At 37.6% G+C, this 26879-nt stretch overlaps 1 protein-coding gene across 4 annotated transcripts in view; it reads right to left on the bottom strand.

Annotated features, from left to right (window-relative positions):
• The window catches only part of mgat4c (mgat4 family member C), a 207408-nt gene that overhangs the window by 83267 nt on the left and 97262 nt on the right, over positions 1-26879 (bottom strand). For all 4 annotated transcript variants that reach the window (XM_059335015.1, XM_059335018.1, XM_059335016.1 and 1 more), the window contains one exon: positions 12237-12320. The gene's annotated coding sequence lies outside the window, so the exon portion shown is untranslated. The remainder of the gene's footprint in view (positions 1-12236; positions 12321-26879) is intronic.

The raw sequence follows: 26879 nt of genomic DNA, 5'->3' as shown, positions 1-26879 counted from the left end.
CGAGAGAGGAGAAGACTATGAGCTTAATGTAGATCTGTCATCAGCTGGCGGCAGATCAAAAGAGCAGCATTGGCAGGCGGAGCACAGAATCCACCAGAGCCTCCTCTCTATGCCAAGCTCCAGCTTCTCTGAGGTAGACGAGCACAGAGGGGCCCGGCTCCAGGCGAGGAGAGTGTGTTTGTGTGTGTTTGTGTGTGTTTGTGTGTGTGTGTGTGTGTTTGTGTGTGTTTTAGGGGGCGGAGAGGTGTGGGCACATGCACAATGTCTCAAGGCAAGGATCTGGCACTTTGAAAATGTCACCAGAATCCCAGAAAGAAAGACAAAAAAAAAGAGGGAAGAGAATGGAGGAAGTGTGATGAACAGACGCGTATGCTCTGGGAGGTGTGGGATTTAGAGACTCTCTCTCTCTCTCTCAGAGAGGGAGATGGGAGGAATAAAGAGGATGGCACAAAGACAGACAGAGAGAGAGAGAGAGATGCAGGCTTTCTTCACTCTACACCTCTGCAGCATCAGTGTACAACTGTTAAGAGAGTCCAAGGACATTTATAAACTGCAGCCTTTAGAGGGTTATAAGTGCTTTCTATTCTTTGTCTTTCCTTCTTTCTTTCTTTCTTTCTTTCTTTCTTTCTTTCTTTCTTTCTTTCTTCATATTCTTTCTCTTTCTTTCTATTCTTTCTTTCTTTCTTTCTATTCTTTCTTTCTTTCTTTCTTTCTTTCTCTTTCTTTCTTTTTGTCACTTTTGAGACGAGCGTGATGTTTGGATATGTTGGTTCACTCTGCATTTGTCCAATTATGAACTAATTTAAACTATATTTGTCATTTAGAAGTCAACTACACAAACACAATTCTGTCTACATCATGGGTCCCAAACTCGTGGCTCACAGGCCAATTGCGGCCCTCGTGACGGTATTTTGTGGCCCCTGATTTAGAGCATAGACACATTTTTAACCTTTCACACATGACTAATTGTATATTTTAGACTAACATTTCTAAACATTGCATGAATTAAAATGAAATCATCATCATTCATATATAACTTTTTTTTTAAACTTAAATTATTATTGCTGAACTGGCCCTTATTGGCCCTTACAGGTGGAATTGTAGTCAGTTTAGGAAACTATCAGGCTCATGAGAACCCACCGCCAAGGTAAATGAGCTTTTCTTAATGAGCACCAACGGCTCCTAGAAGCGTCTCCCAAGGATTAGTAAATGGTAGGAATGTATCCTTGGAGCGCAATCAGCCCCAAGAAGTGACACTGAGCAGCCACCAAGTACATGATGGAGTTGCAATTTCTTCTCAAAATATTGAGAGTGCTTCTAAGGCCCCGTTTACACGAGGACGCTTGCGGGTAAAAACGACAAAATATTTTATCGGAAGTGCCTTTCGTTTAGACGGTGACGGCGTTTTGGGGGCTTAAAGACGCAAAAATCTGAAACCACCTTCCAAAGTGGAAAAGTTAAATCCTCTTTCCCCCGTAGCGTGTCGTCTACACTGACAAGACACAAAACTCTGATCTGATCTGCTCACGTGACGTATGTGTTTACGTCACATACATGCTCCAGTACAGGAAATAAACAAACGTGGGATTATTTCCATGCGTCGGACCTTCAAGCTGCTCTGGCAGCTCTAATAAACTTACAGGAGTCTTTCCACCAAATGTACAGGATATGTAGAGATAGTATTAGTGAACAGAGAAGGATCTGTAATTACCTCTGTCACATTCTGGATGCACCAATTGGTCGGAGGCGAGCCAGACGGCTGTGAACGAGACCTGGGAGATCTAGTGATGGAGGAGAACTTTGTGGAAGGAGTAGCTGATGAAAATGTGTGGCGTGAAAACTTCCACATGCCCAAAGATGCTCTTATCGCTTTAAGTGATGCCGCCTGGCTGCATACAATCCAATTCCACACACTTTTGCGTCACCGTATGCAGCAGATTTCCTCCCGAAAACGCTCGTCTAAACGCGGAATAAAAAGTGAAGACGCGACGCCACTTTTGCGTCTTCTGTTCAGACCGTCACCATGTAAACGTAGCCTCTGAAGAAAAATGCAGCAAGCCGGTGTGATCAATCAAAGCCTTTAGTTACGAGCAGCACGGAGAGAAGTCCTCAGCATTCCCTCCCAACAAAAGAAACTTTCCATACTTATATACAACGCCTCAGTCTTACATGAGTAAAGAAAAGGAGGTTGTTACAGATGAAGTCGCGTCTTATTTTAGTTAACATACAGTACAGGCCAAAAGTTTGGACACACCTTCTCATTGAATGCGTTTCCTTTATTTTCATGACTATTGACATTGTAAATTCATCAAAACTATTAATGAACACATGTGGAATTATGTACTTAACAAAAAAGTGTGAAATAACTGAAAACATGTCTTATATTCTAGTAAGCAAAGGGTGGTTACTTTGAGGAATCTAAAATACAAGACATGTTTTCAGTTATTTCACACTTTTTTGTTAAGTACATAATTCCATATGTGTTCATTCATAGTTTTGATGCCTTCAGTGAGAATCTACAATGTAAATAGTCATGAAAATAAAGAAAAACGCATTGAATGAGAAGGTGTGTGTCCAAACTTTTGGCCTGTACTGTACATGATCCAGACATTACAGAGTAGTGAGAGAAACTTCAAAGAAACAACAGAACATGGATCGGGAACACAGCCAGTCAGATACTTGTCATGTAAAACACATTGTAATCCCCTGCAGTTGGCCTGTCTGCCCATTTGTCCATGAGACATGATTTAATTAAATGTGGTCTAAATGTTTATTGTTTAAATATCAAGAATCTAATACTATTTTTCCACAATGACCTCTTCAGAACTTGGTAAAGAGGTCTGGAGGATCACCGGTCACTGGCAGGTGAAAGCGAGGATCTTTACAGGTGGATTATCAGGCCTCTGGTGGGGCTCATGAGACAGGTGTAGAATATATATTAGCTGCTCTCACCTCCATGTAGAGCACCAACTGATGTTTGCAAACCTCTCAACCTCCCCCACTTCACCATTTTACCCCTAAAGACATGGCCGACTCTATTCTATTCCATTTCAAGTCAATTGTAACTCTTTTGTTTTTCTTTGGTGAAATAAAAAGCCACGTTTAGAGCCGCTGTGAAAACACAGATACTCAGGGTTAAAAATATCTTTAGGCAAATTACAGCAGCAGGCAGCCGATACTCAAAGGTGAACACCTGAAAAAGGAAAAGGTGTAAAGAGTACTCGCTGTGTTTCTCCGCTTTAAAGAGAGTCTAAAGAGAGCAAAGCACTGCCCGACCTTGTCAATCTGGTCCAGTCTCAGTGTAGAAATACAACACAATCTCTTCTGCACATTATCTCTCTCCTAAGATTTGTGTGTGCATGTTTTTGTGACTCGCGTTACCTGAACTCAATGTCAAACCTATTTCCAAACCACTGATTCAGCTCATTGTGGAGATATACAGTGGTGCTGCCCTCGTTGTTATATGAATGACACTTTACCGTGTTGTATGTGGAAGGTCCCTTTAATTACTATCTTTTTTAATAATTTTGTGGTTTTTTTTGGTAATTTTGTGTCTTTTTTTTGTTGTAATTTTGTGTCTTTTTTAATAATTTTGTGTCTTTTTTTTAATTTTTTGTCTTTTTAATAATTTTGCGTCTTTTTTTTAGTAATTTTGTGTCTTTTTTGGGTCATTTTGTGTCTTTTTTTGTAATTTTGTGTCTTTTTTTGTAATTTTGTGTCTTTTTTTATAATTTTGCATTTTTTTTGTAATTTTGTGTCTTTTTTTTGTAATTTTTTGTCTTTTTAATAATTTTGCGTCTTTTTTTTTAATTTTTCTGTCTTATTTGGGTCATTTTGTGTCTTTTCTGGGTCATTTTGTGTCTTTTTTTTCTGAAGTACAACAGAATCTGAGTGAAAATGCACAATACCTCTCTCCTAAGATTTGTGTGTGCATGTTTTTGTGACTCACGTTACCCGAACTCAATGTCAAACCTATTTCCAAACCACTGATTCAGCGAGTTGTGGAGATATACAGTGGTGCTGCCAATGCTAACCTTTAGAGATTACGGTGACATTAAAAGCTGCATATGGCGAGCGGGGAGACCCGTCCATGGTGCGCCTCCTCATCTGATGCAAATGTCCTCTCTCACCTCTATCAGCAAAAGTAATTATGGCAAACCACTGTGACATCTCAGGCTGTGCAAGAGGGGGGAAGAGTCCCGAGTATAGGTCATGGAAATACACCCATCTCTCTAGGTAAGGAGGAGACAATTATCTTTTCGTGGCGAGAGGCGGCGTTGAGGGAGGCGCCCTCACCCCTCTAACCCCCCCACAGCTCCTCAAAGTGAAGTGTCTTTTGTACCAGCAGCCTTGAGGAACTCAGTCAAGAAATTGACACTGCTGTGAGCGTGCTCGGGGCTAAAGAGACGGATCCGAAAAGCAGCGCCGCGTCTCTCCTGGCGACTGGCGCTTCATTAATATGTCAGCAAACATGTGTTTGGTCTAGATTTCATAATGTATTTTTCCAGTCAGTGCGCAGATATGAAAATGACATGCATATCGGCAGTGTCTCTGCTGCAGCAGTCGTAGCAATGCCTGAGCAATAAAAAAACATGCACGTTAATGGACAGTTTACACATTCTCACTGTTAACCCTCTGGAGTCCAAAAGCTCCAAATCCATGACCTTTTGGAGACTCCAGAGGGTTAAAATGCTCAAACTCTAAAATATAGTTACAAGTTTATTTAGTAATTTAATGTTGTAGTTTTTCTTTGATTGTGCCCACTGGCTTTAAACTAGTTCTGTTTTGAAGTCTTTAACCCTCTGAACCCCAACAAGAAGACGATCAGGGCTTTTTTTTGTTGTTGCTCTTTTTACATTTTACTCACTGTGTCCTTGTATTTTTCTGCGATATAATAAAAGTCCTGCAGCTCTATAGATTCAGCACAATCACGGCTTGAAGTGGAATAACTCAAACATGTCTTTTGTGCAGAATAACACAGCTAGAATGACATGAATCATAAAAAGGACACAAGTTGAATCTCTCTGAAATTGAATTGAATGCATCAAATTGGAATTTATATATACACGACTTATCCAAGTGCCCACAAGAGTCTGGAAAAATAACTCCACATGCTGAACTATTTGAATTTTTCAACATTAATTAACAGCTTCTCCTGTCCTCTCCTCTCTGCTCTGTGTAAACAGCCTCTCCTGTCCTCTCCTCTCCGCTCTGTGTAAACAGTTTCTCCTGTCCTCTCCTCTCCACTCTGTGTAAACAGTCTCTCCTGTCCTCTCCTCTCTGCTCCGTGTAAACAGCCTCTCCTGTCCTCTCCTCTCTGCTCCGTGTAAACAGATTCTCAGTGAATCAATCATGTCTTCACAGTGTAGAATTTAATGTGTTTAACAGAATCTAGTTCGTGCAAACACTTTATTTTAAATGACACATGTAGAATAAAGAGATTCTGACACAAATATCAACATTTTAAGCTTCATTTTGGTCACTTTTTCTAACAGAAACTTTCAAAACCTATGATCCATTCGAGGACTGTCGGAAAGTTCAAATGTTGTTGATAATGCCTGCTTTTACAGTTTCTTTCTATGATATATGATGTATTTTTGGCCATCTTTCATAGAAATCATAGGGTTAAAAGGGTTAAAATAACCTCACATCACCTCATCAGGAGAAAAGGGCATCTCTCTCTTCAAGTTGGTAAGAAAGTAGAAATGTAGCATCGTGTCTCAGCATCCTTTCAGACTGCAGCCTACATCTGGTGCACACAACATTGTCTGTGATGGATTTCTCTCTGTGGGAGTGTTCAATGTGGGTGATGGGTCCAGACAGTCTGGTTCTGACTGGCTGACCACCAACGCCACACATGAAGGGTTAATCTGTCACACTGACAGCAGGCCATATTTCCTGAAACTCTCTCTTTCTTCTTCTTCTTCTTAAAACGTTTTCTTAAGATTTGGAGGCAATTTTGGTTTGCTGTGATTAGGTCCGTAGACAAAGCTGCTAAATCACAGAGCACATTGTATTCCAAGCTCAGAATCCCAGTGGTACAGTTGGAAATTAATTAGAAAATGAAAAGCTCTACAAACATAAAGGGGTTCTGATGAATCCTCTTGTTCTGTGACTGAATTTTGTAATAAAGGATAAAAAAAAAACAAGAACGTAAGAAAGCCCCAGCAATTCAAGATAAAAAGCTACAAGATCCATCAAGGTAATATTGTGGATGATGGAAAAAGCACTATAATTAACTCGAATTATTTAACCCTTTGATGCACCACATGGGTCTAAAGTGACCTGACAGAGTTTTTATGTTCTATATCTTTGCAATAAATTATTTTCATCATTCGGTATTCCAGGTTTTCCTCAATTAGTTTGTTTTTGATCATCATACATCCTAATTTTATGTTTTCCTTTATACATTTTTGAATAAAATCCCTTTTTGTGTCACTACTCTTCTAATGCACAACATGGGTCAAAAATGACCCATATCCATTTTTTAGCTAAGTAGCTTGCTAAGCTAACTACTTAGCTAACTTCTCGGCTAAGTATTTAGCTAAGTAGCTTGCTTAGCTAACTACTTAACTAACTTCTTGGCTAAGTATTTCGCTAAGTAGCTTGCTCAGCTAAATACTTAGCTAACTTCTAGGCTAAGTATTTAGCTAAGTAGCTTGTTAACCTAACTACTTTGCTAACTTCTTGGCTAAGTAGTTAGCTTAGTAAGCTACTTAGCCAAGTAGTTAGCTATGTAATAATACAAAAACGTTTTTTCTTCATAAAGTATGAGAAGTAAAATGGAAATAATGATCTGTTGTTATCAAAAACAAGATATTTAAAGAATAGGCTACTTGGAATATTCAATCATAAAATAAGTTGATATCAAAAGATAGAGCACAGAAACACACAGCAGCATTAAATAACATGGGAATGAATGAGGGTCATTTTTGACCCATGTTGTGCATTAGAAGGGGTCAATATGTTGTGTATCAAAGGGTTGAAATATAGCCTACCAGATAGATAGATGGATGGATGGATGGATGGATGGATGGATGGATGGATAGATAGATAGATAGATAGATAGATAGATAGATAGATAGATAGATAGATAGATAGGAACTTTATTAATCCCTTGGGAAGGTTCCTTCAGGAAATTGGCAATTCCAGCAGCAGTACAACACCAGTACAATAAAATCGAATAAATAGAATAAAGTTAGTAACTATAGTCATAATGTGCAAAATAAGAGTCCAATAAAAAATGCATCAACATGTTTCCAACCAACCAACCAACCAACCAACCAACCATCGTCAACACCAGCCGACTAGTTCATCAAGCTGCAAAGTAGCTGTGCAAGAATTTGTTTCCAACTACCGTAATGTTTATATTATGACACATTTATCAGGCTGATAAGTGCCTGTGAAAAATAGCGAGAGTGAGAGCAATTACATAGGATGCACGGCTAACAGCTGCTGATGAACGAGGACTGACGGGCGCTGATGGAGTCTCACCATTAGAAAAACACAACCAGCTGTTATTTCTAAAGGGGATCATCTGCTTATTACTGCCATATCCAGCAGGAATAGCTCGCCATTGCATTATTTAGCATGGCGGGGCGGCTTAAAATGAGGCGCGACTTTGTGCCGATTGCAGAACAAAAAAAAAAAAAAAACCCCACTGTCTTTCTTTCAGGTTTTAGCCACTGCTGTTTTCAATCATCTTCCCTCAGACGCTGTGATTGAGAGCATCATTCTGCCAGAGGAGGGGAGAGCAGCGAGCGGATGGCTGGAGCTCGCTGCATTGTTTGTGTTTGCCATTACGCCGCTGTCCTTTGATTCAGCGGGGCAATGCTTTTGTATGAGCTGTAAATTGGCAATCAGGCTGTCACATTACCATTCAAATGGTCACTGTAAAGCTCCTGTGAGGAGGTCACGGCCTGTCTCAGCGGAGGAGAGAACGCTATTATGTTGCACTCTTAAAGATCATTTACTGTGTTTTTTTTTGGCACAGGGAATATAACAGTGCACACAGATACACACACAGACACACAGCTCTATCTGTGTGTTTAATCCATTTCAATGCAGCACAGATGTAGATATTTAATGAAGCTTTCTTTTGCAACAATACCCCCGGTCTCCCCAGACGCCGGAGCGAAGGAGGGAAGAGCGTATCAGGATACATGAGAGACGGTGAAAATGAGACAGAACAAATGTGAGAGTAAACACGAGAGTGCATGTGGGCATAAGAGGGGGAGAGAATGATGGCAGCTACACGCTCGCTGTGAATATGCACCTCATGCCGAACACACATAACTCAGCCTCTGCACGCTGTCAGGAGCTCGCTTGTGTTATTGCAAAAATATCCTGCAAATGTCAGCTCCAATGCACGTGCATTTTTTTTAACTCTCTGGAATCTTGGGCTATTATGTCTGTTAAAAAATATGTTAACCCTTTGGAATTTGGGGCTATTTTGAAGGGTTTTGACTATTTTTCATTCTGCCTGTATAAACGACTTAAAAAATGCTGGTAACATTTTTTTCATCAACATGGATCAACATTTTGAACACAAAAAACACAAAAAAAAATACAAAAACCACACAAAAACATACATAAAAAACATAAAAACACAAAAAATACGCAAAAAACACATGTAAAAACACAAAAAAATTGCAAAAAACAAACAAATCACACAAAAAAACATTATGCACAAAAGATTGCATTAAAAATGCTGAATGCACACTGCAAAATTCAATAAAATCTCTGCAAAAACTTCAGTGATATCATGTTACACTTGGTCGAGGTGGTTTTTACCTTTGCTGAAAAAGAGTTGATGCATTGAATTGGACATGGAAACTTATAAAAAAAGGTAACAGCAGGGCTCCATGCTGCTTCGTTTTTACGTTGCAACGACATGCACTGTCATGCTCCCCTCCCTGTCAGCTTCCCTCTTAAGTTTTGGCTTTTCTAGAAGTTTCCATGTCCCATTATTGTATCAACTCTTTTTCAGCAGATTAAAACCACCTCGACCAAGTCTAACATGATTTTACTGATGTTTTTGAAGAGATTTTTTTTTATTTTGCAGTGTGCATTCAGCATTTCAATGCATTTGTAATGCAATCTTTTGTGTTTAATTTTTTTGTGTGTTTTTATGTGTTTTTTGTAATTTCTTTGTGTTTTTTGTAATTTTTTGTGCATTTTTGTGTTTTTCTATGTGTTTTTTGTATTTTTTTTAATGTCATTTATGTGTTTTTTATGTGTTTTTTAAGAAAAAAAATATTGTGTTTTCTGTGTGGTTTAGTGGGTTTTTATGTGTTTTTTGTAATTTAATTGTGTTTTTTGTGTGTTTTTTGCATTTTTTTTGTGTGTTTCTGTGTTCAAAATGTTGATCCAGTAAGTCAAAATGAAAAAATAATAATCTGGTCATATAGGTGAGGTTGTACTGAAAACAATGATACCAACGTGGCATGGTGAACACTTTTTAAGTGGTTTATACAGGCTGAAAGAAAAGGAGTCCAAAACCAACAGAATAGCCCCAAACTCCAAAGGCTTAAAAAGCTTCACAATCCAACACTTAATTGGTAAAAAAGTCAAAGTGTGGAAATGACTAGTTTGACTCCCATCAGCTGCTTTTACTGATTCTCTACTTAAAAATATTAAGAATTGATTTGTTCTGAATGTGTCTGCAAATTTGGGTCAGTTTCAGAAAAACTCTTAATATTTATTCTAAAGAGATCTCGTCTGTCTATTCTCTTGCCGGGAGGAATTATTTGCACTCCTACTCCCACTTTCAGGGATCATTTCTTTAGCATATGTTAATTCCCTGCCCTCACACAGCAGCCTGCACAGTATACGGCGCTCTTTTCTTCGCTTCTCCGAGCTTTCCCTGATTTGAAATCTGAGCACACAGCCTCGCTCTGAGCCACGCTGTCCTGTGGAAGAAACAGCTGTTTGCATGAATCTTTAATGTGCGCCCACATTGGCACACCATTGAAGCAGACGAGAATGTGGAGGATCACCTCGATCCCTGATTTAAGCTGTTTCAAGTCCCCGCCGTTTCAGAATGTCAAACGTCTCATTGACTGGAGTGTACCACTTAAAAATGTTATAGGTTACAAAAACGACAACAGCTACAGCAGTTTAGTCAGACTTCCTTCTCTGAGGGATTTATGGGGCATAAAAAACTAGTGAAAGCACAGAAACTGCTATTCAAAATATAGAATCATAGAATAATATTGGTACTAACATCATTCTGATGTTGAAATGTGCAGTACCACCGACACTGGCATCTTCTTCCCCCAAAAAATACATATAAAGTACTTTATTATCATATTTGTGACCATCCATATATCTGGTTAGAGCCAAAAGAATGAGTGCTCACCCCCAAGTTTGACTCAAAGATAGAAATAAATGCAAAGAAATGTTTGCCAAATCACATAAAATATGAAAATATTTTGTGAAATTCACAAAAAAACTGTGATGACTGATAATAAAATAGTTTGCAACTACAGTTTACGTGTAGGAAGTAGTTTAAACAACAGGATTTGTAAAGAAATAACATGATCTGATCAGGAACATGGAATAGTGAGATTTTATTTTAATAAAGGAAACAGAGGTCATATACAGCTGCAGTGATAGCCGATGTGTGTGAGTATATATATATATATATATACACACACACATATATATATATATATATATATATATTAGGGACTTTAACGCGTTAATTAAGATTAATTAATGACACAAAAATGAACGCGTTAAAAAAATTGACGCATTTTAATCGCACTTATTTTTGCACCGCGGAACGTTTCTCACTGGATGAGTTTCAGGCTAAAAACCAACGGATGGAAGCGTCGATAAGAGCATGGTTGTGTTGCTATGCAACAAGGAATTCACATATCACCGCAGCACATCCAGCCTCAAGTATCACCTCAATGCTAAACATATAGCAGCTATCAGCTAGAGTGCTAGCTAGCATGGATTGTGTTTTACTTAAAAAACCAAAGTATTCTAGTTTACAGAAGGTCTACCTACCTATAGGCTACCTGGATTTATGAAATGTACTATATTTGTAAATATGGTATTGCTACACTTAATGGCAAAAATTGCACTGGTCTGTTGGACTTGAACAAAAACAAACAATATTTTTGTTGCTTAAGCTTATGTATTCAGTCATTATTCAATGGTATACTAAAAATCCATGTGAAAAAAATTACTTCTCACTGTTCTCAGGTCAAATAAAATAATAATATATATGCGATTATATATATATATATATATATATATATATATATATATATATAGATATAGATATAGATATAGATATGAGTTATACACTCTAATATTGAGGTGATGAATTGACTTCACCTGTGAGCTCAACCAATAACCAGAGAGGCTGGCTTAGAAAGTGAAATGCTACAACATATTGGAAAAGAGTCCCACACACACACACACACACACACACACACACACTGCTGTTTTGTCAGTGTGTTTTGTAGTCTTAATTTAGAGGGAAATTTAGAGGCCCCTCTGGGTTTCACGTCTCATCTAAAGAGTAAGTATTTTCTTTCCTTCCCACCTTGTTCTTCCAGCACTTTTATATTATTTGTCTGAAAAAAAAAAGCACTTTGGTGAAATAAGCTAAAAAGTAAACACCATAAGCTGGATATGCTGCCCTGCACAGAAGAGCAATGCGGCTGTCAATATGGTTGCGGGTTTACAATTGTTGTGCTTGGCGACTGCTGTCTGTATCACACAAGTGTGAAAAGCAATAACACCACCAAAGTGCAACTGTTGGCGGTCAATATTTTCTCTCCCTGATAAACCCTCTGGGCAGGAGCGCTCCTCCGTCTAGCCAACACAAACACAGCTTTGCAGTTTCAATCTGTCACAGTGTGTGAATATGGAGCCAGAAAGAAAAAAAACTAAAAAATATAAACCCTTGTCTTGCCACTCTGCATTCTCAGTTTCACAGAGGAATCAGCCGAATGTGAAGTTTTAAGGATTGCCGGAGATAAAGTCACGCTCCTCGTCAGTGTCAACAGGGTTAAAAACAACTCCCCGCTAAAAGCAAATTAGTCTTCATGGCTGTTGGCTGCGACTTTGATTCAGTTTACCTTTTTCTAATGTCACTTCTCTGCAGGAGAACATTTTATGGAAATGCAATCTGAGGCAGCCACTGTGAGCCAGACACAAAAGTATAATTTAGCACAAAACACATTTTCCCGATGCAGAAAGAGAGAGATAAAGATTACCTTGTAAAAGTCAGATGTGGCTGTGGGAGGGAGTCTGCAGGTTGACCCGGGCGGGATACAGGAACACGTCTGCCTCAGCTGGATCTGGGAAACAACCAGACACAGGAAGGTTATTTCACAGCTGTGAGGCTTTTCACTGCAACATGTCATAATCACACTTCATTTGCATCATCTATGTGTATGCACACGTCGATGTATTGAACTGTGAGTGATCCATGCAGCTTATATTGATGCAAACTCAACACTGTAAACAATTGTCTTGTACATTAACAGTAAAATACTGGCAGCATTCTACCGTTATTTTTTAAAGTTCCCTTACTGTTATCTACTTCAGTAGTTCTCGAACCTTTTTGACCAAATGACCAAAAAAGACACAGATTGACCACAAAATGATCAAAAAAGACACAAAATGATCAAAAAAGACACAAAATGACCAAAAAAGGAAACAAAATGAGCAAAAAAGAAACAAATTGACCAAAAAAAATAGACAAAATGACCAAAAAAGACACAAAATTCCCCAAAAAGACACAAAATGACAAAAAAAGGAAACAAAATGACAAAAAAGGAAACAAAATGACAAAAAAGACACAAAATGGCAAAAAAGACACAAAATGACCAAAAAAGGAAACAAAATGACCAAAAAAGACACAAAATGACCAAAAAAGGAAACAAAATGACCAAAAAAGAAACAAATTGACCACAAAATGACCAAAAAAAATTAGACAAAATGACCAAAAAAGGAAACAAAATGACCAAAAAAGAAACAAATTGACCACAAAATGACCAAAAAAAATTAGACAAAATGACCAAAAAAGACGCAAAATGACCAAAAAAGACACAAAATTCCCCAAAAAGACACAAAATGACCAAAAAGGGAAACAAATTGACAAAAAAAAAAGACACAAAATGACCAAAAAAGGAAACAAAATTACCAAAAAAGACACAAATTGACCACAAAATGACCAAAGAAAATACACAAAATAGCCCCGGATTTGCTTCATTTGCCGTGAAATAGCCACGGATTCGCTAAACTCAAAATCCATGGAATAGCCACGGAATCACTCAAATTTCCGTGAAACTGACACGGATTTCCCTACAATGCAAGTTAATGACAGTCATATCCCGTGGCTATTCCAACATACAAAATGATTATACACTGAGTGAATATTTAGAAAATAAAACATATTTCTCGCTAGAAATGTGATCAAAATCCATTTTTATGCAGAAACTAAGTCAAAATATAGATTTTTTCACTAAAAATGAGAGAACTGTCCGCCATGTTTTTTGTTCTGACCGCCGGGACCTTGAAAGTCACGTGACTTGGAACAAACCAATAGGAACAAATATCTCTGGAATAGCCACGGGATATGACTGTCATTAACTTGCATTGTAGCGAAATCCGTGTCAGTTTCATGGAAATTTGAGTGATTCTGTGGCTATTCCACGGATTTTGAGTTAAGTAAATCCGTGGCTATTTCACAGATTCCTTTGAGACCAGGTTCGTTTATTGATATTCAGCCTAAATATACCAGGATATGACTTTTAGTCCATATCGCCCAGCCCTACTCAAGAGTGCGTGGGAAACTGAGAAGTTTGCATGCAAACTGTGCAAGTTAAAGCACCCACATTGCACTCACACACACCTACAGACACACACAAACAAGCCTGCAATTCCCTCAGCAGCTGTGGGCTCGGCAGACTCTGCTACCCCGTGGCTTACTTTTGAAGATGAATCTGCAGAGCCCCCTGAGGAAAACAAGCGCTTTGCCAGGGATGTCCAGGAACGTTAACTGTCGCCGTCTCTCTCGGCGCTCAGACACTGACGGCCGTGATGGGGCCGCGGCGCTCCCGCACCGAGGCGGGGTAATTGGCTAGAGATGATGGGCCATAAACATACATCACAGGGGCGGCGGAGCGCCAAGCAGACAGCTAACTAAGGCTCTCTCTTATACTGCGTGGCTCCTGTTTGTCACATGCATGCATGCGACCACACACACATTTCCCTTCTCTGGATGTTCACGCTCTTTGAACACATCCGTTATTACAACAAAGGGAGAGAAAGCCACTACCTTCACTCAGTGGCGGTTCTACACAGGGGCCTGCAGGGGCCACTGGCCCTGTGTCAAATAAAAATAAAGTGATACATTTGTAAAGATGAGAGACGGAACAATTCTTCCCTATTTTTTTGTTCTAACAATATCTCATTGTACACAAAATGAACCCAGAATATGTTGTACAATAGTTTAACTGTGGAAAAAAGCTTGTGTATATATCTATATATATATATATATATACACATACATATATATATGTACAGAATATGTACATTGTATATATATATATATATACATATATATATATATACATACACATACACATACATATATACATATATATATATATACAGAATATATATGTACAGAATATGTACATTGTACAATAGTTTAACTGTGGAAAAAAACTTGTATATATATATATATACACACATATTTATATATATATATACACACATATATATACACATATATATATATATACATACACATACATATATACATATATATATATGTACAGAATATGTACATTGTATATATATATATATATATATACATACACACATATATATACACATACATATATACATATATATATGTACAGAATATATACATTGTACAATAGTTTAACTGTGGAAAAAAGCTTGTATATATATATATATATATATAAAAGATCATTCTCACTTTACTGCACTTTCAAAATAAAAAAGGTAATTGTGCACAAAAATTAGAAATGTCAGTGTCGTACAAAAATAGTTGTTATTCTTGGTAAGTCTCATTGTTTCATTCAAATCAATGTATTTACATCTTCCAAATATACTTAAATGAGATTTTTAAATAAGCTAAAATAAAAAAATAAAGGTTTTGAATGCTTAAATATCATCTTTGCTGTTTGTTAATGTGCCTTGGCCCCCACAGTAAAACTGGTCTAGAACCGCCACTGCCTTCACTCAATCCATCAGCGTAAAAAAACACAACGGCACACTCTTCTACATTCTGCACGAACCTTTTCACCATTTCTTTGGCATCATGACCAGAGGATGCTCTCTCCTGCCATTATCATCCACTGATATATAATAGGCACTACCCATTTAAAATGCATCATCACCATAACAGATAGGATGCCCTCTCCCTCACCATTACTACCAGCACACAGTGGTGGATAATAGGCTATCCGTTCCTGCAGTGCTATCGCCACGGTGCAGACTTTCCTTCCATTACCATAACACTTCTGTCATAATAAGTAGGGAGAGCCTTCCAGTCATGACCACAGCTCTCCGAGAGGAGGTCAGTCGTGTCAGACTGTTTTCTCACACGCTGGTAATTGGGAGAAATAAGACTGGGGCGAGGAAATAGCACAGGAGCTTCCTTTTCTTCTCTGCTGTGATCCAGTGGTGCTGCTGAGCCATTTCACATGGAAAGAAATATATGACATATGGGAAACAGTGCCAGTTAACCCATAAGGACCCAGACCCAGTTATCCTTAAAGGATTTGTTCTGTAAGTGGACCACATAGAACACATTTCTGATGTTTTGAAAAAAAATTCTAACCCTAAGTTTCAAAGATCTGTGATGTGACATATATGTTACACACTGCAAAAAAAGCCAACTTGTATTTTTTGGCCTAAAACAGTGATTTAAGTTGGTAAAACTTGGAAATATAAATTATTGACATTTACGGCAATAATGTAAGTTAGCACAACAAAGGAAGCCAGTTGTCTGCTCAAAAACAAGTTTGTGAGTTGTTGTTACTTATATCTTTAAGTTGGGGTTCACAACAAGGGACAATAGTTCTGCTAACTCTTATTTCTTTGTTGTGAAATGCGGGAAAGCGGTGAAATTCGGTCATTAGCGAAAGCTAGTGGCTAATGATGCTAGCGGCTAACTGATGCTAGCGGCTAACTGATGCTGGCGGCTAACTGATGCTAGCGGCTAACTGATGCTAGCGGCTAACTGATGCTTGTTACAGCTACAAGAGTAGCCATTAGCGTATCAATGCTTACTCAAAAGTAACTACTAAGCAGAAGTAAGGATTAAAAGTTATTACAATGTAAAATTATAAGTTAGTACAATTTACAGTTGAGTTGACAAAAATCTGAATTCAGAGTTGAGCAAACTCAAAAACAAAACTTAAAATATTTAGTTTAATTGTCCAACTTAAAATTTTATTGAAGTTTGTTGGCTTGAAATTTTGAGTTCACCCAACTTTTCTTTTTTTGCAGTGCATTAGGCGTTTATGGTATTTATGTTTATGATATTTCTTATTTTAAAATAATAATAAAAACACTAGACACATTTTCTGCTTACAGAGACACAAATTTGCCTTTTTATTTAGCATCTCCATAACATATATCAAATTGTCACTTTAATTTTTCCAAGAAATAAGGTCAGAGCAAGTTAAATGCAATAAAGGACACCCTACCGGATTAGAATTGTTAAATGGGTTTAAACTTAGCCTTGTAACAAAAAATAAGATTTTTGAAATTAGCTACCTTTTCACTTTTCTGTTTCCAGTCATACATATTTTGGAGAAGTCACTTCTTGTCAAAGTCACATGACCACCACACCAGGGTGCTGAGTATACGTCGCTTCGGGATTTAATGAGTTAAGGTGAAGCATAAAGCTGAATATGGGAGATTCTAGAACATTTAAAGGGTTTGTTACATGGGTGTCACCATAGGTTCTTATGGGTTAATTTGGCTCACACAATTGCAGCTGTTTGCTTCGCCTCATGATGCTGTGTCATAATGGTTTCTCCTCAGATACAGTGCGCCCTATTCTGCATTCTCTAATACCGTGACATGGGATGAGGATTTCATCAAGAAAATCCACTTCATTCATCTAATCCTCTTTCTTTTTCTGGGTTTTCCAGATTTAGTTTGACAGGTCTTGCATGACTGCTTTTTTGTTTTTTTCATGTTGTACATTTAACACATAGAAAAAGTATTTTTTACAAAAGATAAATGCAAAAATTACAATAATGGCTTATATATATATATATAATATAAAATATATGAGTACTGTTGATTTCACGTTTAATATTGCCATTTTATTCAATTTTTTCCCATATAAATAAAAAGTTTTTCCATCAAAAGAAACGCTGTTCTGCGAAAAAGTATTTTTTTACAAAAGATAAATGCAATATCATTTGCTTTCACTTAAATTTGCAATTAAAATCTCGTAGTAAATTTACCGGTTTTAATCTCAAAGAATATCCGATTTATTTTTCTCAAAAATTTGAATTTTTGTCTTTTGCCACTTTCATCTTTATTCATGATATTCAAGTTTGTTTATATATTACAGTATATTTTGTTACAAACACGGAGCCATTTTACAGTAGAGTGATGTTGTTTTCTGGGTTTTCCAGATTTAGTTTGACAGGTTTTGCACGACCGCTTTTTTGTTTTTTCCGTGTTCATGTACATTTAACATATGGAAAAAAGTATTTTTTTTACAAAAGATAAATGCAAAAATTACAATAATGACTTCCACATTTAAAGCTTTATCCCAGAATATCAGTTGCTTTCACTTAAATTTGCAATTAAAATCTCAGAAAATATTTATTTTTTTACTCGTAAATTTACCGGTTTTAATCTCAGAGAATATCAGATTTATTTTCCTCATAAATTTGAGTTTTTGTCCCGGCAGTCAGAACAACAAACATGGCGGACAGTTCTCTCATTTTTAGTGAAAAAATCAATATTTTGACTTAGTTTCTGCATAAAAATGGATTTTGATCACATTTCTAGCGAGAAATATGTTTTATTTTCTAAATATTCACTCAGTGAATGTACATAATCACTTTGTATGTTGGAATAGCCACGGGATATGACTGTCATTAACTTGCATTGTAGCGAAATCCGTGTCAGTTTCACAGAAATTTGAGTGATTCCGTGGCTATTCCACGGATTTTGAGTTAAGCAAATCCGTGGCTATTTCACAGATTCCTGTGAGACCATGTTGCTTTATTCATGATATTCAAGTTTATTTATATATTACAGTATATTTTTGTTACAAACACGGAGCCAGTGTATTTTACAGTAGAGTGATGTTGTTTTCTGGGTTTTCCAGATTTAGTTTGACAGCTCTTGCATGACCGCTTTTTTTGTTTTTTTTCTTCTCGGAGACAAGCGCCAACCTAAAGACCCCTTCACTCTCTCAGCAGACTGGAACTTGGAGAGTAAAACCAATGGCAGGGAGTAAGGGGGGACAGGGAGGGGGTCCAGGCAATGCGCTCATTATTCAGGGAGACACTCGAGGCCACAGGAAATAGCACACTTCATTTTTCTTGTCAAACTCTGGCTGGCTTAATGGCGTGTTCACAGCAAGTGGTGAGACAAAGGGATGGCGTGGCCGGGCCGGGACGTGGAGGGAGTGCTGATGGAGATAGAGGCCGTCGTCGCGGCGACGGATACCCTACATTCTCCTCAAAGGTAGACCACCTGAGCTGAGAAAGCTGCTGAATGTGTTACAGCGGCAAATAAATATGTCTCATCTTTCAGGGAGCGAGTATACTAGGGCTAGCTTTCAAAGAGGAGAATGAAATATGGTCTCAATTATACTCTAACTGTAGAGAGGCACAGATGTTCCTATTGTTCCTCCCATTCCACATCCTCCTAAACCTTCCCTCATTATTGCCTTCATTACCGGTGCCATCGATATGGCAGGCGGCTGCCAGAAACCCTGGATGTATCCACAACTCATCATCCAAACAACAATTAATCATCCGCCCAGCAATTACACACCTTTCACCGCACCTTCCATTGATTTTGATGCTTTTTCTGATTTCATTTGTGCACCACGAGCTCCTGCACTGTAAAAAAAACAAAAAAAACCTGTTGTTTTTACGGTAAAAAAACAGCACACTGCAAGAAAGCCAACTTGTATTTTTTGGCCTAAAACAGTGATTTAAGTTGGTAAAACTTGGAAATATAAATGATTGACATTTAGTTAGCACAACGAAGGAAGCCAGTTGTCTGCTCAAAAACAAGTTTGTGAGTTGTTGTTACTTATATCTTTAAGTTGGGGTTCACAACAAGGGACAGTAGTTCTGATAACTCTTATTTTTCAACTCAACTCAAAATTTCAAGGCAACAAACTTTTAAGTTGGACAATTAAACTAAATATTTTAACTTTTGTTTTTGAGTTTGCTCAACTCTGAATCCAGATTTTTGTCAACTCAACTGTAAGTTGTACTAACTTATAATTTTACATTGTAATAACTTTTAATCCTTACTTCTGCTAACTTCTGCAATGTGCTGAATTGGCACGATTGTAACGCCGCTATGAAATGTCAGCTAATGTTGCGACCACAATGTTGAGTTAGCATTGATACGCTAATGGCTACTCTTGTAGCTGTAACAAGCAGAGCCGCTAGCATCAGTTAGCCGCTAGCATCAGTTAGCCGCTAGCTTTCGCTAATGAATTTCACCGATTTCCCACATTTCCCAACAAAGAAATAAGAGTTAGCAGAACTATTGTCCCTTGTTGTGAACCCCAACTTAAAGATATAAGTAACAACAACTCACCAACTTGTTTTTGAGCAGACAACTGGCTTCCTTTGTTGTGCTAACTTACATTATTGCCCTAAATGTCAATAATTTATATTTCCAAGTTTTACCAACTTAAATCACTGTTTTAGGCCAAAAAATACAAGTTGGCTTTTTTTGGCTGATATATACATTTACAGTGTTTCATTTTCACTGAAACTGAATTAACCCATTTATCATTTTACGGTCTTTTACCGTCACGGTTTAGCAGTTTTTCCACAGTTTTTCACCGTAAAATCTACAATCTACAGTTTTTACAGTGTGCGACTGAGGCCGCGGCGAGCTGCGGGCCATGCAAAGCAATCTCCTCGTGCTCTATATAACCGCTGGACTGGAACTGTGTTTTGATCAGAGAGATGATGGGGGCAGGTGTTTGGGTGCAGCTTCATGTCAGCGAGGAGCCTCATTCCATTGCATTGCAATCTCTGGGCTGCGGTGTCAGACAGCCTCTTTTGTTCGACTCCTAATTGGGGTAATTTATTGTCCTAACAGGCAGAGCAGCTGTGGCTTTACAGCGTAGCACCAATTAAATCCAGATGCTGGAATGAAAAGATGGGGCTGAACGTGACTTGGGGACCAATCACTAATATTAACTCAGATCTCCGCAAGATGAATATGACAAGCTGTGATGAGAGATTCTTCTCAACGCACCGCTGTCCCACTGATATTGAAAATATGCAATTTTGATGAGGATTCATGAAAACACTCACATCTCAGCCAGACGTTATGCATCATTTCTAATAATTGATGCAATTATCTGGCAGATTAAACCTCTGAAGTCCAGGAGATTTTGGTTCAAATTTGTCAACTTCCTCTGCATTAATTTCTGTCTCTGTTCAGCATCTTTCAGTCTGTCCTTACATCACATGCATGGCTCCTTTTTCGCCACACAAACTTCAGTCAGTTCATCAGTCAGATTTTTCATTTTATTTTAAAGTATAAAGCTGCCAGGAACCCAAAATACAAACAAAAGACACAGGTTTCTTTGGAAATGTACCTTTTTTCTTTCATTTTTAACCATTTATACACACAAAAACAGCAGATTTCATTGTTGAAAGAAAATTCACATTTTAAAAATGGTCTAGAAACATAAATGTCACACTGTGAAAGCTCCTATGATTGAACTTTAACTGGCTTTCTCAGATTGTCTACATATCATATAGAAATAAAGTTATTACTGTGAATAGAACATGTGTATTTTCAATAAATAGATGGACTCTAGAGGGTTAAACTTTGAAACAGAAATCTGCCGGGACAGCCCGCGACTACAACGCAATACATTTTGTTTCTTGGGTAATTTGTGTCTTTTTTAAATAATTGTGTGTCTTTTTTTGGTAATTTTGTGTCTTTTTTGGGTAATTTTGTGTCTTTTTAAAGTAATTTAGTGTTTTTTCAGTCATTTTGTGTCTTTTTTTGGTAATTTTGTGTCTTTTTTGGGTAATTTTGTGTCTTTTTAAAGTAATTCTTTTTTTTTCTGTCATTTTGAGGCTAATCTGCAATTAAGCCGCCGGACTCTGTAATCTTGTTCTAGTTTCTCTCTTGTTAAAGAAGTTTTCCCTCCACAAAATGCCTCTGACAGAGAGGATCAGGTGAATATGAGCGGAAGATCTGGGGAATATGGGGAGCAACTGAAAGAAATCAGGTCACTGTGAAGATTTCTCCAGGGCCGGGCTAACCCCGCCATACTGTGCTCTGGCCCGCCTGCCTCTTCAGTCCGGGCTCTTTAGACGAGGAGCCCCGGGGACAGACACAAATGTGAGTAACTCAGAGAGCGGAGGCAGTGCGAGGTCACCACCTCTCACAGAGAAACTGTAGATACACAGCGACTCCTTTGGCTTGAAAATTCAAAGAGAAAAGAGAGCGAGTAATGAGGCAACCCTGGCAAGGTTCTGCCTTTTTTTTTTGTTGTTGTTCATTTGTCTTCTCTGTGAAGTTTTAATGAAGTGTTTGTCCGCTCTGCCACTATTTACTCTAAATGGAGAGTGTTTGTTGATGTAATGTACACAGCCCGCGACACGTTAAACACCCTAATGACTTATATATTGTTGTAATTTCTCCCCATACCGCGCCGTGCTGCTCTCAATCTACTGTATTTCATTTTAATTCAGTAAGTGCTGTTAATGTGTAGCATGCATAGCAGGGAATACTAAAGAGGTGGACAGTGGACGTGATGATGCTGCTGCACAGAAATGAGTAGAATCAGTTTTACAAATCCTTTATGCTTCTGATGGGAAAGTTTCACATCCACAGGGTGACGTTTTCCCAAATCCCTCCCTAACTTTTTCACAAGAGAATTAAAATGTTATATCAAAACTTTAGAGTCGATGTCAAATAAAAAATGTGAACCCACTCTCATACACTTTAAAAACATATTTTCAGAAACCCCAGAATAATATAAAGAGAAACACCTTATACCCCTTATTATGTTATTATTTTATTTTTTATATTTAATTCTTTAGATACTGTAACTGACCTTTTTCTCTGTATATCTTGTTTATGTACTGAATGCCTGTATTTCTTTCATTGTTAATAAAGATCTGAAGAAAAAAGTCTTAACCTCTGGGGTCTGAGCCTATTTGCTCTTTATATACCACATAATATTTACTATACTCATGTTTTGTATTTTGTATTTTCTCAGCACAACTTCAAAATAATCTGACAATTATTTTTTTTCACTTTAACCCACTTTATTAACACATTGAGCCCAAAATACATAATACACTAAATAAATAAATACTAAATAAATGAAATCTGAAATAAAATTTTACTATTTGTGACCATAAAAAACACAAATATGCTCAATGAACTGTTTAATGCCACGCCTGCCTCGTCCCATCCTTCTTTTACATTTTTGTAATATCAAATTAAAACGATCATATCTTGTTACGGGGCTTTGAAAAAAAACAAACACCAGCGTGATCATAGACTCCAGAGGGTTAAAAAGAGTCAAAGTAACTATTTACTAGTGCAGAGTGAAGTAATATTGTAGTTAACTGCAGTAATTAATTGAGCTGTTAACGTGTGATACTAACAGAGCTGCACCAAAACACATTTATCACACCTCAGTTTGGCGAGTTTGATACTGAAGAATGACTCAAACTGAAGCAGATTGCTCGGTGAACCGACTTTACAAATATTGGCGACACATTTACACGTTTTTAAAATCTTTTTGCAGCATACTGTTGATTGAAACACATTACTTTTATTCACATGAATCATACATATTCATGACTGTCAATCTGTTCCGCTATAATTATATTTTTAACTGTTCAATTTTTTTTCAAGTATAAAGAATGTTTGCTTCATGCAAATGTATGTATATTAATTATCAAAAATCGAATATATCCCTGCCCTCTGTGTGTGTGACCAGGCCCATGATTGTTGCAACCTATTTCTATTATTTTTTTTTATTTTTTATTATTATTTTATTTCCCACATAAAGCACTCACATGACAGACCACAGAAAAGGGGAAAAAATAAACAAATAGCACAGCACGCAGACAAGGAATACACCAAAATAAATAAAAAAAATAATAGGAAATAAAAATAAGAAATAAAAAAAAATGAAAAATAGTAAGTTACCACTGTGTTACCTATTTCATTTACTGCCAGTCATTCAGTCATTTGTACAGATATATAAGGCCACTAACTCTAGAAAGGATCGCCAAGTTTTGTGGAAACTCTCTTCCGAGCCTCGAAGGGTAAATCTGAGCTTTTCTGCAACCTATTTCTAATCATCTTGTCATCCTTGTGTATTTCATTTATCCTTTATTTATATCTCGAGGAATCATTTGCAATGATGCAATGAAGAACAAACCTTGCTCATCAGGAGGAAACTGGTGCTGATGTGAGAATCGTGTTTTTTGATTTTTGAAGTGCATTCAACACCATCCAACCCAACATACTCAAAAACAAGCTCACAGACATGGGAGTGGATCTTTCCTTCATCTCCTGGATCACAGATTACCTGACGGGAAGACCACAGTATGTCAGGTTGGGGAACTGTGTTTCTGGGACATTAATGAGCAGCACAGGGGCTCCACAAGGCACTGTTCTGGCTCCACTCCTGTTTACACTGTACACAGCGGACTTAAAATACAACTCTGAGTCCTGCCACATCTAGAAGTACTCTGACGACACTGCTATTGTGGCGTGTATCAGGAATGGACAGGAATCTGAATATAGGGATCTGATAAAAGCCTTCAGTGACTGGAGTCACAAGAACTATCTCCTATTGAACACCTCAAAGACTAAGGAGATGATCAGAGATTTCCACATGTTCAAGCCCTCTCTTCAGCCAGTAAATACCTGTGGGGTGGACATGGAGGTGTTGCTCACAGTATCTAGGTGTATACCTGGATAATAAGTTGGACTGGTCCCTAAACACAGACGCTCTCTACAAAAAGGGGCAGAGCCGCCTCTTTTTCTTAACGAAGCTCAGATCTCTGGACATCTGTAGTAAGATGCTGCAGATGTTTTATCAGTCTGTGGTGGTAGTAGGCATTTTCAGGCATTGTGTTTTGGTCCAGTACTGTTACAATTTAAGACAAGATGTACTCTGATAGTAACTCAGTTCACATGGACAGTAACTGTGAATTATGTTGATCTTGTTAACAGATCCGTCTGACACGACTTCATGACTGAACTTGTCATGCAAAATAACATTTTCTTTGCCCAAGGTTGGATGGAAACTAGCAAGCAATGGATACATTTCTAATGTGACAAAACAATGACTGGCATTAAATACAATATGCATTGTTATCACGTTAACTTTGACAGTCCTAAAAACAGAGAGAAATTAACTTTTAATTGAGTGCGAAGCTGCAAGATCATAAAAGAAAGCCAAGTTTTTCATCCTCAAAAGAAAAACTTTTAATAGTCAGGAAAAACCTGCTGTTTATCCTAGAATAATGTTGGCCAAAATGTTGGTAACAGTCTTACATACATGTGCATTATGTGGACATGATCTTGATATTTATTGCAAAGCTCAATAAGTCCATATTATAATCACTGTGACAGTCCAACAAGGGCTCATTCAAGAAGTTACTCAGATTTGGCTTAAGCATGCCGGCTCAGACGCTGCCCTCCATCTGAGTATTTCCACCCACAGCTTGAGGTCATTTGCAAAGTTGTGACACATTTTTCCCGCAAGCAAATCAGAGCAAACAGGGCTTTTTCTGGCAGGATTCTAAAGAGACAGGCACTTAAATGAAGCATTTCGTGAGGGTGAAGTATGTAAACACGTTCAAGTAGAATGTGTGAACCTGAGTATGAGCATGATATTTCCCCCTTTGACGTTTGCTAATTAGCACTAAATATATAATCCAACTTTGAGTGATGCGAAGGCCAATCCTGATAATGGTGTGAGATAAAAAGGTAAGAGATCAGCACTTCATCCTGAGGAGAACATGCACGTCTGCTCCAAATTTCATGGCAATCCATCAAATAGTTGATGAGAAATTTCACTCATAACTACAAGTCTACAGGTGCATCTCAATACATTAGAATATGATGGAAAAGTCCATCTCGTTCAAGTCAAATACCCCAATAATGAAACATAAATGAAAGCTCCTATGATTACACTTTCAACTGGCTTTCTCAGCTTGTCTACATATCATATATACATAAAGTTATTACTGTAAATAAAACGTGTATTTTCAATAAATAGATGGACTCCAGAGGGTTAATCAATCTCTTCCAAACATATCGCAATGAAAATGAAACCACAATTAACAAAATTTTGAGAATAAATACACTTTATCTGTCACAATCATTTCATGAAAAGAGGTAAAAAAATATGTTATTCCAACTTTATGGGCAACTGTGCAGGAGAGGATCACTCTGAGTGAATATACTCAAGACACATTACCTTCTGCTGGTCTCATGACACAAAATCTTTATGCAATATATATTTAATATATATTCTTTAATTGAAGAGCTGATATAAAGACATTTTCCATGGTTTTCTTGATAATAATTTTGGTTTTTATCAAGAAAACCATGGAAAATGTCTAGATATCAGCTCTGTGTCTTTTTTTTTGTGATTTTGTGTCTCTTTTAGTAATTCTGTGTCTTTTTTTGTGTCATTTTGTGTCTTTTTTAAATCATTTTGTGTCTTTTTTTAGTAATTTTGTGTCTTTTTTTGGTCATTTTGTGTCTTTTTTAAAAGTAATTTAGTATTTTTTCTGTCATTTTTTGTCTTTTTTTTAGTAATTTTATGCCTTTTTTTGGTTTCTCATTTTCTATCTCCTTTTCGCCCATAAAGTTGGAATAATTTTGTTTTCTGACACAATCCTCTATTAATCAATCTCTTCCAAACATATCGCAATGAAAATGAAACCACAATTAACAAAATTTTGAGAATAAATACACTTTATCTGTCACAATCATTTCATGAAAAGAGGTAAAAAAATATGTTATTCCAACTTTATGGGCAACTGTGCAGGAGAAGATCACTCTTAGAGAATATACTCAAGACACATTACCTTCTGCTGGTCTCATGACACAAAATCTTTATGCAATATATATTGGAGGTTGAGAAAGAAAGTGTGATGAGAGTTTGACATGACAGCGCTCGGGTCGTGTTCACGCTCGGCGCCAGCGAAGCAGACAACAGCGTGCCTGGATGCTCTCCAGATGAAAGATGGAAGGAGTTCATGGACTTGTACGTCTCTGTAGCCGCTATTAGAGACACGCAGCCCCTCTCTGAATCCCATTACTCCCCTCGTCGTACTTCAAAACCCCAAGACAATATATATAAAGTACCTGTTTGCTGTGTTAGCCTTGACAAAAGTGTCGGTGCTGCTCCTTCTCACTCTGTTCAAAGAGTCCAACTCTGTTTGAGAGCAAAGAGCCGTAAACGTCCGACTGGATGGCAGGAAACCTGGCAGTCCAATTCACCGGAAATACAGCAGTCACCATCCAAAATGTCAAAAGGTTTTGAGACCAAATGCCAGCGTAGATTTTTCTCTGCTGTTCCTCAAGGATTTGGTGTCTTAACCCTTAATAGGGCACTCATTGAAAGACTTGCAAATTCCAAA

This window comes from Centropristis striata, chromosome 6 (assembly GCF_030273125.1).
Source record: "Centropristis striata isolate RG_2023a ecotype Rhode Island chromosome 6, C.striata_1.0, whole genome shotgun sequence".
Classification (NCBI taxonomy): Eukaryota; Metazoa; Chordata; class Actinopteri; order Perciformes; family Serranidae; genus Centropristis; species Centropristis striata.
The sequence above is the reverse complement of the archived record's forward strand: the minus strand, read 5'-3'. Positions and strand labels throughout refer to the sequence as shown.